Genomic DNA, 14,313 nt, shown 5'->3' on the forward strand with positions numbered 1-14,313 from the left:
AGCTTCTTCTTCAGATGAAGCTTCCTTAGTACTGCCTGGTGCAGCTTGCATTCCAGACAGACTTTGAGAAATCATATTGACTTGCTGAGTCAATATTTTATTCTGAGCCTGTATGGCATTCAGAGTATCAATCTCAAGAACTCCTTTCTTCGAATTTGTCCCATTATTCACAGGGTTCCTTTCAGAAGTGTACATGAATTGGTTATTTGCAACCATCTCAATGAGTTCCTGAGCTTCTGCAGGCGTCTTCTTCAGATGAAGAGATCCTCCAGTAGAGCTGTCCAATGACATCTTGGACAGTTCAGACAGACCATCATAGAAGATACCTATGATGCTCCATTCTGAAAGCATGTCAGAAGGGCACCTTCTGATTAATTGCTTGTATCTTTCCCAAGCTTCATAGAGGGATTCACCTTCCTTCTGTCTGAAGGTTTGGACTTCCACTCTAAGCTTACTCAATTTTTGAGGTGGAAAGAACTTTGGCAAGAAGGCATTGACTAGCTTTTCCCAAGAGTTCAGGCTTTCCTTAATTTGTGAATCCAACCATGTTCTAGCTCTGTCTCTTACAGCAAAAAGGAAGAGCATAAGTCTGTAGACCTCAAGATCAACCCCATTGGTCTTGACATTGTCACAGATTTGCAAGAATTCAGCTAAGAACTGATGAGGATCTTCCAATGGAAGTCCATGAAACTTGCAATTCTGTTGCATTAGAGAAACTAATTGAGGCTTAAGCTCAAAGTTGTTTGCTCCAATGGTAGGGATTGAGATGCTTCTCCCATAGAAGTTGGGAGTAGGTGCAGTAAAGTCACCAAGCACCTTCCTTGCATTGTTGGTGTTTTCGGCTGCCATGGCTTCTTCTTGTTTGAAAAGCTTTGTTAGGTCCTCTATAGAGAGTTGTATTGTAACTTCTCTCAGCTTTCTCTTCAAGGTCCTTTCGGGTTCAGGATCAGCCTCAACCAGAATGTCTTTGTCCTTACTCCTGCTCATATGAAAGAGAGAAGAAGAAAGTATGGAATCCTCTATGTCACAGTATAGAGATTTTTTGAGGTGTCAGAGGAAAAGAAAAATAGAAGGAGAAGGTAGATAGAAGAGAATTCGAACTTATCAAAAAGGATAGAGTTCGAATTACACCTTGAGGAGGAGTGTTACTCCCTTAAATAGAAGGATGTGAGAAGATGGGAAGAATTTTCGAAGTTAAAGTAAAATATTTTTAGAATAATAAAAAGAAATTTGAAAATTTGATTGAGATTTTCGAAAATTAAGATTGGGAAAGAAATTAAGTGATTTTCAAAAAGATTTTGAAATTAGAAATCAAAAAGATATGATTGAAACTTAATTTTGAAAAAGATGTGATTGAAAAGATATGATTGAGAAGATATGATTGAAAATCAAATTAAAAAGAGAAAGTTTTAAAATTAAAGTTGATTACTTGACTAATCAAGAAATTAGAAGATATAATTCTAGAATTTAAAATATGATCCTTTCTTAATAGGCAAGTAACAACTTGAAAATTTTTGAATTAAATCATTAATTGTAACAAATATTTTCGAAAATAGTAAAAATAAAAAAAAATGGAAAGAAATTGATTTTGAAAGGATATGATTGAAAAGATATGATTTGAAAAGATTTGAATTAAAAACAAAATCTTCCCTCTAGTGTCATCCTGGCGTTAAACGCCCAGAATGGCATCTATTCTGGCGTTTAACGCCTAAAATCCTACCTTTTTGGGCGTTTAACGCCCAGCCAGGTACCCTGGCTGGCGTTTAAACGCCAGTTTTCCTTCTTCACTGGGCGTTTTGAACGCCCAGCTTTTTCTGTGTAATTCCTCTGCTGAATGTTCTGAATCTTCAATTCTCTGTGTTATTGACTTGAAAAGACACAATTTTGAAATTTTTTTTTGAATTTTTAATGATGAGAAACAATAAAAAATGTAACTAAGATCAAATAAACAATGCATGCGAGACACCAAACTTAGAAGTTTGTATACTAAGGACCATAACAAATTGAAAATGCATATGAGAAACAACAAAAGACACAAGATAAGAGAAGTTAAAGATCAGAGCTATGAAATCATCAAGAACAGCTTGAAGATCAATGAAGAATATATTACATATATTCGAAAAATGCAAGAAGAATGCAATTGACACCAAACTTAAGATTAGACACTAGACTCAATACAAGAAACATAAAATATTTTTTATTTTATAAATTTTATAAATTTTTTTGTGATTTTTTCGAAAATTACATGGAGAAGAAAATAAAGGGATTCAAAATTTTTAATGAGAATTCCAGGAATCATTGCAATGTTAGTCTAAAACTTCGGTCCAGAAATTAGACATGGTTTACTAGCCAGCCAAGCTTTCAGTGAAAGCTTCGGTCCAAAACACTAGACATGGTCAATGGCCAGCCAAGCTTTAGCAGATCATTGCTAACAACAGCAAAATTGATAGAAACCAACAAGCTCTTGTGATGATAAGTTGAAACCTCGGTCCAAAAGATTAGACATGGCTTCACAGCCAGCCAGACTTCAACAAATCATCATGAAACTCTAGAATTCATTCTTAAAAACTCTGAAAAATAAAATAGAAATTTTTTTTATTTTTTTTCGTTAATAAAAAGTAAAATTACCTAATCTAAGCAACAAGATAAACCGTCAGTTGTCCAAACTCGAACAATCACCGGCAACGGCGCCAAAAACTTGGTGCACGAAATTGTGATCATCAACAATGGTGCCAAAGACTTGGAGCTCTCAAACGTGAATCACACTTTGTCACAATTCCGCACAACTAACCAACAAGTGCACTGGGTCGTCCAAGTAATACCTTACGTGAGTAAGGGTCGATCCCACGGAGACTGTCGGCTTGAAGCAAGCTATGGTCATCTTGTAAATCTCAGTCAGGCAGATTCAAATGGTTATGGAGAATTGATAATTAAAAGATGAATAAAACATAAACTAAAGATAGAGATAGAGATACTTATGTAATTCATTGGTAGGAATTTCAGATAAGCGTATGTAGATGCTTTGTTCCTCTCGAACCTCTGCTTTCCTATTGCCTTCTTCCAATCATTCATACTCCTTTCCATAGCAAGCTTTATGTTGGGCGTCACCGTTGTCAATGGCTACTTCCCGTCCTCTCAGTGAAAATGTTCTACGCACGCTGTCACTGCACGGCTAATCATCTGTCGGTTCTCGATCATGTTGGAATAGGATCCATTGATCCTTTTGTGTCTGTCACACGCCCAACACTCGCGAGTTTGAAGCTCGTCACAGTCATCCCTTCCCAGATCCTACTCAGAATACCACAGACAAGGTTTAGACGTTCCGGATCTCAGGAATGGCCGCCAATAATTCTTGCCTATACCACGAAGGTTCTAATCTCATATTAGAAACCCAAGAGATACACATTCAAGCTTATTTGCATGTAGAACGGAAGTGGTTGTCAGTCACGCGTTCATAGGTGAGAATGGTGATGAGTGTCACATAATCATCACATTCATCATGTTCTTGGGTGCGAATGAATATCTTGGAGAAGAAATAGACTTGAGTTGAATAGAAAAATAATAGTACTTGTATTAATTCATGAAGAACAGCAGAGCTCCACACCTTAATCTATGGTGTGTAGAAACTCCACCATTAAAAATACATAAGAACAAAAGGTCTAGGCATGGTCGAATGGCCAGCCTCCCAAAGAGGGTTCAATCATCAAAACATGATTCCAAGATGATCAAAAGATGAAAATAAAATAGCAAAAGGTCCTATTTATAGAAAACTAGTAGCCTAGGGTTACAGAAATAGGTAATTAATGCAGAAATCTTCTTCCGGGCCCACTTGGTGTGTGCTTGACTGAACATTGAAGCTTCCATGAGTAGATACTTTTCTTGGAGTTAAACGCCAGTTTTTGTGCCAATTTGGGCGTTTAACTCCAACTTTTGTGCCAGTTCTGGCGTTAAACGCCAGAATTCTTGAGCTGACTTGGAACGCCTGTTTGGGCCATCAAATCTCGGGCAAAGTATAGACTATTATATATTGCTGGAAAGCCCAAGATGTCTACTTTTCAACGCAATTGAGAGCGCACCAATTGAGCTTCTGTAGCTCCAGAAAATCCACTTTGAGTGCAGGGAGGTCAAAATCCAACAGCATCTGCAGTCCTTTTTCAGCCTCTGAATCAGATTTTTGCTCAGGTCCTTCAATTTCAGCCAAATACCTGAAATCACAGAAAAACACAAAAACTCATAGTAAAGTCCAGAAGAGTGATTTTTATTTAAAAAATAATAAAAAAATAATAAAAACTAACTAAAATATACTAAAAACATACTAAAAATAATGCCAAAAAACGTATAAATTATCCGCTCATCAGTGTTTCCATAGGATTCTCCCATGTAATTCACCTCTTCCATTGCTGGGTTCTCAGGATCATAAGATTCTTCTTCAGATGAAGCTTCTTTGGTACTGACTATTGCTACTTGCATTCCAGACAGACTCTGAGAAATCATATTGACTTGTTGAGTCAATATTTTGTTCTGAGCCAATATGGCATTCAGAGTATCAATCTCAAGAACTCTTTTCTTCTGACTTGTCCCATTATTCACAGGATTCCTCTCATAAGTGTACATGAACTGGTTATTTGCAACCATTTCAATGAGTTCCTGAGCTTCTGCAGGCATTTTCTTCAGATGAAGAGATCCTCCAGCAGAGCTGTCCAATGACATCTTGGACAGTTCAGATAGACCATCATAAAAAATACCTATGATGCTCCATTCTGAAAGCATGTCAGAAGGACACCTTCTGATCAATTGCTTGTATCTTTCCCAAGCTTCATAGAGGGATTCACCTTCCTTCTTTCTGAAGGTTTGGACTTCCACTCTAAGCTTGCTCAATTTTTGAGGTGGAAAGAATTTTGCCAAGAAGGCATTGACTAGCTTTTCCCAGGAGTTCAGGCTTTCTTTAGGTTGTGAATCCAACCATGTTCTAGCTCTGTCTCTTACAGCAAAGGGAAAAAGCATAAGCTTGTAGACCTTGGGATCAACCCCATTGGTCTTAACAGTGTCACAGATTTGCAAGAATTCAGCTAAGAACTGATGAGGATCTTCCAATAGAAGTCCATGAAAGTTGCAATTCTATTGCATCAGAGAGACTAATTGAGGCTTAAGCTCAAAGTTGTTTGCTCCAATGGCAGGGATTGAGATGCTTCTCCCATAGAAGTCAGGAGTAGGTGCAGTAAAGTCACCAAGCACCTTCCTTGCATTGTTGGCATTGTTGTTGTTTTCGGCTGCCATGGCTTCTTCTTGTTTGAAAATTTCTGTTAGGTCCTCTATAGAGAGTTGTACTTTAGCTTCTCTTAGCTTTCTCTTCAAGGTCCTTTCAGGTTCAGGATCAGCTTCAACAAGAATGCCCTTGTCCTTGCTCCTGCTCATATGAAAAGAGAGAAGAAGAAAATATGGAATCCTCTATGTCACAGTATAGAGATTCCTTGAGGTGTCAGAGAAAAAGAAGAATAGAAGGAGGAGGTAGAGAAGAGAGAATTCGAACTTATCAAAGGAGATAGAGTTCGAATTGCACATTGAGGCGGGGTGTTAGTCCTTAAATAGAAGGGTGTGAGAAGAGGGGAAGAATTTTCGAAATTAAAGTAAAAGATTTTGAAATAATTAAAAGAAATTTGAAAATTTGATTGATGTTTTTCGAAAACTAAGATTGGGAAACGAATAAAGTGATTTTTGAAAAAGATTTTGAAATTAGAAATCAAAAAGATATGATTGAAAATTAATTTTGAAAAAGATGTGATTGAAAAGATATGATTGAGAAGATATGATTGAAAATCAAATTAAAAAGAGAAAGTTTTAAAATTAAAGTTGATTACTTGATTAACAAGAAATTAGAAGATATGATTCTAGAATTAAAACTTTTGATCCTTTCTTAATAGGCAAGTAACAAATTGAAAATTTTGAATTAAATCACTAATTGTAGCAAGGATTTTCGAAAATAGTAAAAATAAAAAATGGAAAGAAATTGATTTTGAAAGGATATGATTGAAAAGATATGATTTGAAAAATATTTGATAAAAAAAATTTTGAAAACTTGGAAAAGATTTGAATTAAAAACAAAATCTTCCTTCAAGTGTCCTCCTGGCGTTAAACGCCGAGAATGGCATCCATTTCGGCGTTTAATGCCCAAAATGCTACCTTTTTGGGCGTTTAACGCCCAGCCAGGTACCCTGGCTGGCGTTTAAACGCCAGTTTTCCTTCTTCACTGGGCGTTTTGAACGCCCAGCTTTTTCTGTGTAATTCCTCTACTGAATGTTCTGAATCTTCAATTCTCTGTATTATTGACTTGAAAAGACACAATTTTGAAATTTTTTTTTTGAATTTTTATTGATGAGAAACAATAAAAAAATGCAACTAAGATCAAATAAACAATGCATGCAAGACACCAAACTTAGAAGTTTGTATACTAAGGATTATAACAATTTGAAAATGCATGTAAGAAACAACAAAAGACACAAAATAAGAGAAATTAAAGATCAGAGCAATGAAATCTTCAAGAACAACTTGAAGATCAATGAAGAACATATTGCATATATTCGAAAAAAATGCAAGAATAAAGACATGCAATTGGCACCAAACTTAAGATTAGACACTAGACTCAAACAAGAAACATAAAATATTTTTGATTTTTATGATTTTATAAATTTTTTTTTGTGATTTTTCGAAAATTATATGGAAAAGAAAATAAAGGGATTCAAAATTTTTAATGAGAATTCCAGGAATCATTGTAATGTTAGTCTAAAACTCCGGTCTAGAAATTAGACATGGCTTACTAGCCAGCCAAGCTTTCAGTGAAAGCTTCGGTCCAAAACACTAGACATGGCCAATGGCCAGCCAAGCTTTAGCATATCATTGCTCACAACAGCAAAATTGATAGAAATCAACAAGCTCTTGTGATGATAAGTTGAAACCTCGGTTCAATAAGATTAGACATGGCTTCACAGCCAGCCAGACTTCAACAGATCATCATGAAACTCTAGAATTCATTCTTAAAAACTCTGAAGAACAAAATCAAAAATTTTTTTGTATTTTTGAAATTTTTGAAAATTTTTTTCGAAAATAAAAAGTAAAATTACCTAATCTAAGCAACAAGATGAACCGTCAGTTGTCCAAACTCGAACAATCCCCGACAACGGCGCCAAAAACTTGGTGCACGAAATTTTGATCATCAACAATGGCGCCAAAGACTTGGAGCTCTCAAACGTGAATCACACTTTGTCACAATTCCGCACAACAAACCAGCAAGTGTACTGGGTCGTCCAAGTAATACCTTACGTGAGTAAGGGTCGATCCCACGGAGACTGTCGGCTTGAAACAAGCTATGGTCATCTTGTAAATCTCAGTCAGGCAGATTCAAATGGTTATGGAGAATTGATAATTAAAAGATGGATAAAATATGAAATAGAATAAAGATAGAGATACTTATGTAATTCATTGGTAGGAATTTCAGATAAGCGTATGAAGATGCTTTGTTCCTCTTGAACCTCTGCTTTCCTATTGCCTTCATCCAATCATTCATACTCCCTTCCATGGCAAGCTTTATGTTGGGCATCACTGATAAACCACTATTTTATAGTTTATATTGTGTTTAATTGTGTGGTTTTGTCATGATCCTTACCCACTTATTCATCAATTTAGCATGCATTTAGATTCCCTTCCTAAATTCAGTACATGTTTGAAAATTGCTTCCTAGAGACTTTAATTATTTATTTTTAATTCTCCTTTATTCTATTCGATGCCGTGATCTGTGTGTTAAGTGTTTCAAACTTTATAGGGCATGAATGACATGGAGATTGGAAAGGAAGCTAGCAAAAATGGAAGGAACACAAAAATTTGAAGGTATAACCAGCGAGAAGTGACACGGTCGCATGGCTCACGCGACCGCGCGAAGGAGCACAATTCGCAGTGACGCGGCCGCATGGCTTGCGCGGCCGCGTGGATTGGAAAGCGCAAGCGACGCGGTAGCATGGACGACGCGAACGCGTGGAGAGGAAAAAGCGCAAGCGACGCGTCCGCATGGACGACGCGATCGCGTGACATGCGCAATCTGCATAATCTGCAGAATTCGATGGGGGCGATTTTGGACCTTTTTTCGGCCCATTTTTCGGCCCGGAACAGCAGACTAGAGTAAGAGAATATGCAGAAACAAGGGACACATTCATTCGGTAGTTTTAGATCTAGTTTTTCACTCTCTTAGGTTTTTCTCTCTAGTTTTTATAATTTTAATTTTCAATTGGTCTTAGCATTGGAACAGTGAGAAGAGTTATTTCCTCATCAAGACTTCATCATTCTAGTTTGTTCTCTTAACTTGGTTATATTCTTCCATGTTCTTTGTTATGTTCAATTTTGTCATTCAGATACTTTTATGATTATTTAATGCAAGGATAATTTTTTTTTTGAATTTAAAATAAACAAAGCTTATCAATGCACATAGATTTTTTATTCTTATAGTTTCACATGAATAGGTATCCAAATTCCCTTTAAATTTTCATGACACATTCCCTCAATAACTTTTGTTCCCACAATTTTCCATGCTTAATTAGCACACACAATTCTATCTTAAGCTAACCAAAGATTCAATTTGGGATATGCAATTGTTTTTCAGCTTAAGGTTAGTAATGTGGTAAAATATAGAACAAATGGGGTTTTAAAGGCTCAAAGTGGTTAACAAAGGTAATTGAAAAGGGTAGGCTTGATTTGGATAAGTGAGTTTAAACAAATAATGGCCTCAATCATGTGCAAGCATGTAAATATAATAAATATCGGACATATAAGATAAAACAAAATATAGATTACAATCATAGAGAAGTAAACACACAAGAGTAAAATAATTATGGTTAAATAATGTAACCATACATAAAGGCTCAAATCTTTCACAGGTTGTGTGTTCTTTAGCTCAAACATCATGTTCCAAATACAACTCAAGCAGATTTATCATAAAAATTTTGAAAAATTAGTGAAATTTTACTCCAAAGATAGATTTTTAAAAGAAACTTATTGTCTTTTCAATCAAGTAGAACATGCATGCAACTATTCTAACCTATCAATTTATTCTATTCTATAAAAGAAAGAAAATCTAACTAAAATATCCTAATTATTGGTGCCAGAGAAGAGAATTTACCTCCGGAAGTCAGGTACTGACCGACCTCTCCACACTTAAGACTTTGCACCGTCCTCGGTGCCATCTGTCAGAAACAGGGGTGGGCTGGTAGCAGTATCTCCACAGTCGGGACCATCATGGCTCCCGGTGCTGGTAAAAGAAGTGGAGTCCGGAGTGTCTAAGTCCTTGAATTTGCCCATGATCAACTCCTTGAGGTATGTGAATCGGCGCTTGTTACGGCGCTCTCTCATCTTAGCTTTCTGTTCATGCCGATCCAACTGTTCAAGTATCTGCTGGAGCAATTTCTCAGTGGTGGATGCTTGTGGTGTTGAAGAAGGAATATCTTCAACTGGCTCAGTAGGCTGGCTTGTAGTGGCTGCTGAAAGTCTGAGGTATTTCCCGTTAGGGACATATTGATCATCCCGTGGAAGCATGGCTTTGGTGTCCCCAGCCCTGTAGGAGACTCCGACTGCTGAGACAAGATCTGAGACCAGGGTGGGAAAAGGTAGGTTGCCCACGATTTGTACGTGTTTCATAGCATTCTGGATATGTCTTGAGAGATTCAGAGGTTGGTCTGTAAGGATGCACCATAGTAGAATAGCCATGTCTGCAGTGAAGGAGGACTCATGAGTGCTTGGAAAGACGTAGTGGGACATGATCTGTGCCCATACGCGGGCCTTCAAGGTAAGTGCGGAAGCTAAGATTCCCTTAGGGCGGGTACGGTGGTATCCGTAGATCCAACGGCTGCCAGGTAAAGCGATGACTCCGAGAACAGAGTCCCAATCAAATTGGTATCTCTGGCGCTGAAGGGTGGCTTCTTGAAAAGCGTCCATTCCTGCTGGAATAGGGGGAAGACTCAGAGCTTGCTGAATGGCCTCTTCTGTGATGGGGACTTGCTTCTGCCGGACATAAACAGACTGCAGGGTCGGTATGTAGAAGTTGGAGTAGAACTCAACTACCCAAGAGAGATTGACCTGCCTCGGCTGTCTCCGTAAGAAACCCCATTGTCTTCGCTCAATTTGCGGCTCAACAAAGGCGGCAATATTGGACGGGAGGATAAGAAGGTATTCATTGTTATAGTTCCTTTCTGCTAGGATAGGGAACATCTGCTCACAGTAGCGATTGGGAAATCGCGCAGTGTCCTTTGCTGGAAAGGCTTTCTCCTTGTTGTCCACCTTTATTATCCTCTTAACTCTTTTTGTTGAAGGCTTGACTGCGGTTGAAGAAGGCTCTGCCACTAATGCTCTTTTAGTTCTTCTTCTTGCTGGTGGTTTGGAAGTAGCTTTCTCTTTTCCTTTCTTGGTGGCCATCCTGAAAGAAGGGAAGAGAAAGGAAATTAAATTCAAAGAGATAAAGCAAGGAAGAGGGTATTGTAAGTGATAGTCAATGCACAATAAAGATAAATGGCATTAACACATGGTCCGGATTACATGTGAAAAGCTCATCAATGGAAATATAGCAAGTGCATGTAGGACAATGGAATGTAAGAGGTTTATTGGCATGCAGGCAAAGGCATGAGTAGCATATATCAAACATTCAATGTCCAGTTTAGATTACCATTTGTAACAAACTATCACGTTTGTATTGACAATTAAATCTAATTAATAAAATAATAGGGAAAAGTTGTGAAAAGTAAGCATTGAATAGTATAGCAACATAGAGAAGTGCATAATACCACATGAGCTTTTTCACAAACATATAGCATGCATGGTGAATAGGGATAGAAAATATGAAGATAAACATGCAAGCAATCCCTTAAATAGGAGGAAAATAATTGTCAAACAATTTACAATAATCCACAAGCATATAATGGGGGATGATGACTCAAAAGGTTTCTAACACCATGTAAAAGGAAAAGAAGAAGAAGAAAAATAAAAGTTTGAAAAGAAAAAAGAAAAGAAAAAGAAAATAATAATATATATACATAATAGAATAAGAATGATAGAAAAGAGAAGAAGAAAGAAGAAGGTAAAACCTTGTTAATGGAGGAGAGAGAGAGAGAGAGTGAGAGGTGAGATAGAAAGGGGAAGGGGAAAAGAAGAAAGAAGGAGGGAAAAGAAAAATTAGGATTTGGAGGAAAGAAAGATAAGATAATTTGGCAATTGGGGTTTAGCTGTGCGGCGCATGCGACGCGGCCGCCTGGGGCATGCGTTCACATGGGGATGCGTCAGGGAAGGGGACACGATCGCGTCGGTCACGCGGTCGCGTGACCTGTGTTGCGCTGCTGGCGCGAGTGCAGCCTCGCTCCAGCACAACTCTCTATTCGATTCATTTTAATTGCCAAAATTGGGTGACGCGATCGCGTGTGGGTCACGCGATCGCATGAGTGTGCGTCAGAAAGTAATTGACGCGGCCACGTCGGCGACGCGGTCGGGTGACAAGGATTGTGCTTCCAGCACCAATCCAGCACCACTCTCACACAATATAGCATTGTGCACCCTTTTACGTCGAAAATGCAGGGCACGCGGTCGCGTGGGAGGCTATGATTCCCATACGACGCAAACGCGTCAGGGACGCGGTCGCGTGGGTCAATTTGTGCCATTGGCACGACTCCAGCGCTCCTCCTGCGTAACTTTCTGTTCATTTTTATTTTTCTTTACTCCCCCTGCCACGCGGACGCGTCACTGGTGCGATCGCGTCGCGCGGCGAAAATATATATTATTTTTTTTTAGGGAAAGATATGTAATTGAAAGAGCACGAAAGCACTAATAAAGAGAAGAGTTATTAAAGAAAAAAAACTAAGAGTGAGGAAAAGAACGATCATACCGCGGTGGGTTATCTCCCACCAAGCACTTTGCTTTTACGTCCGTAAGTTGGACGCTCCAATAGCTCAATCTGCTGTGATGTGGGGATTTTCCAGGCGGAAGATATCAAGCTCCTTATTTTTCTGCACCTTCTCACCATGGTATAGCTTCAGGCGCTGTCCATTAACCTTAATAAGTTCAGAGCTTGAAGGATGGCTTAGGTGATAGACTCCGTACGGTTCAGCCTTCTCTACTCTGTATGGACCTTCCCATTTTGATCTCAACTTACCGGGCATGAGCCTCAGTCGAGATTTGTAAAGGAGAACAAAATCTCCAGGTTGGAACTCTCTCTTCTTGATGTTTTGATCATGCACAGCTTTCATCTTTTCCTTGTATATTCTGGAGTTCTCATAAGCTTCCAGGCGAAGGTTCTCCAGTTCCTGTAGTTGCAACTTTCTTTCAGCTCCAGCATTCTCAATTCCCATGTTGCACTCCTTAACTGCCCAGAAGGCTCTGTGTTCTATTTCAACTGGGAGATGGCAAGCTTTTCCATAAACCAAGCGGAAGGGACTCATCCCAATGGGTGTCTTGTATGCTGTTCTGTATGCCCACAGTGCATCTTGTAGTCTGGTGCTCCGGTCTTTTCTATGAGGCTTTACTATCTTTTGCAAGATATGCTTAATTTCTCTGTTTGACACCTCGGCTTGCCCATTAGTTTGGGAATGGTAAGCTGTTGCAACTTTATGGATTATCCCATGCTTCTTCATCAAGCCTGTTAGTCTCCTGTTACAAAAATGGGTGCCTTGATCACTGACGATCGCTCGTGGTGATCCAAAGCGGCATATAATATGGTTTCTCACAAAGGAAACAACAGTGTTAGCATCATCAGTGCGGGTAGGAATTGCTTCCACCCATTTGGAAACATAATCCACAGCTAACAATATATAAAAATATCCACTAGAATTTGGAAATGGACCCATGAAGTCAATGCCCCATACATCAAAAATTTCACAGAAAAGCATATATTGTTGAGGCATCTCATCCCTCCTGGATATGTTACCAAATTTCTGGCATGGGTGACAAGATTTACAAAACTCAGCGGCATCTCTAAAAAGAGTAGGCCACCAGAATCCACAGTCTAAGATCTTTCTAGCTGTTCTTTGAGGGCCAAAGTGTCCTCCACTCTCAGATGAGTGACAGGCCTCTAAAATGGACTGGAATTCTGATTGAGGTACACAACGTCTAATTATCTGGTCAGCGCCACATCTCCATAAATATGGGTCATCCCATATATAATATTTAGACTCGCTTTTCAGCTTGTCTCTCTGATATTTAGAAAAATGTGGAGGAAATGTGCGGCTAACTAAATAATTAGCAACAGGTGCATACCAAGGGACTACCTCAGATACTGCTTGCAGGTTGTCAAAAGGAAAATTATCATCTATAGGTGTAGAATCATCCTTAATATGCTCAAGGGGACTCAAGTGGTCTGCTACTAAATTTTGATTACCACTCCTATCCTTTATTTCTAAATCAAATTCTTGTAACAGCAGTATCCAACGTATAAGTCTTGGTTTGGATTCCTTTTTAGCTAATAAATACTTTAGAGCTGCATGGTCCGAATACACTACTACTCTAGTACCAAGTAAATAAGCTCGGAATTTATCCAGAGCGAAAACAATAGCAAGTAGCTCTTTCTCAATAGTAGTATAATTGGACTGGACAGTGTCTAAAGTCTTAGACACATAGGCAATAACAAAAGGGTCCTTACCTTCACGCTGAGCCAGCGCTGCTCCTACTGCATGGTTGGAAGCATCGCACATGATCTCAAACGGCTGGCTCCAGTCGGGTCCTCTCACAATTGGGGCTTGAGTTAGAGCAGTCTTTAGCTTATCAAATGCTTGTTTGCAATCTTCACTGAACTCGAACTCAATGTCCTTCTGCAGTAATATGGATAAGGGAAGTGCCACCTTACTAAAGTCTTTAATAAATCTCCTGTAGAAACTTGCATGGCCAAGGAACGAACGGACTTCCCTCACAGAAGAGGGGTAAGGTAAACTAGAAATAACATTCACCTTTGCTGGGTCTACAGAAATGCCATTATTAGATACCACATGTCCTAATACAATTCCTTGCTTTACCATAAAGTGGCATTTTTCGAAATTCAGTACAAGGTTTGTATTAACACATCTATCTAATACTCTAGATAATCCATCTAAGCAAAGGTTAAAAGAATCACCATAAACACTAAAATCGTCCATAAAAACCTCCATACAGTCCTCAATAAGATCAGAGAAAAGACTCATCATGCACCTTTGGAAGGTGGCTGGTGCATTGCACAAGCCAAAGGGCATTCTCTTATAAGCATAAGTCCCAAAAGGACATGTAAAAGTAGTCTTTTCCTGATCCTCAGGAGCTATATGAATC

At 38.7% G+C, this 14,313-nt stretch overlaps 1 non-coding gene across 1 annotated transcript; it reads left to right on the forward strand.

Moving 5' to 3' along the window:
* The first annotated feature begins 345 nt into the window (after positions 1-345).
* On the forward strand, positions 346-453 carry LOC148544525 (small nucleolar RNA R71). The gene has a single exon (XR_015900794.1). It is a non-coding gene; the product is annotated as a small nucleolar RNA R71 (small nucleolar RNA).
* The last annotated feature ends 13,860 nt before the right edge of the window (positions 454-14,313 follow it).

This window comes from Arachis ipaensis, chromosome B9 (assembly GCF_059453495.1).
Source record: "Arachis ipaensis isolate K30076 ecotype BB chromosome B9, ASM5945349v1, whole genome shotgun sequence".
In the NCBI taxonomy this organism is placed as follows: domain Eukaryota; kingdom Viridiplantae; phylum Streptophyta; class Magnoliopsida; order Fabales; family Fabaceae; genus Arachis; species Arachis ipaensis.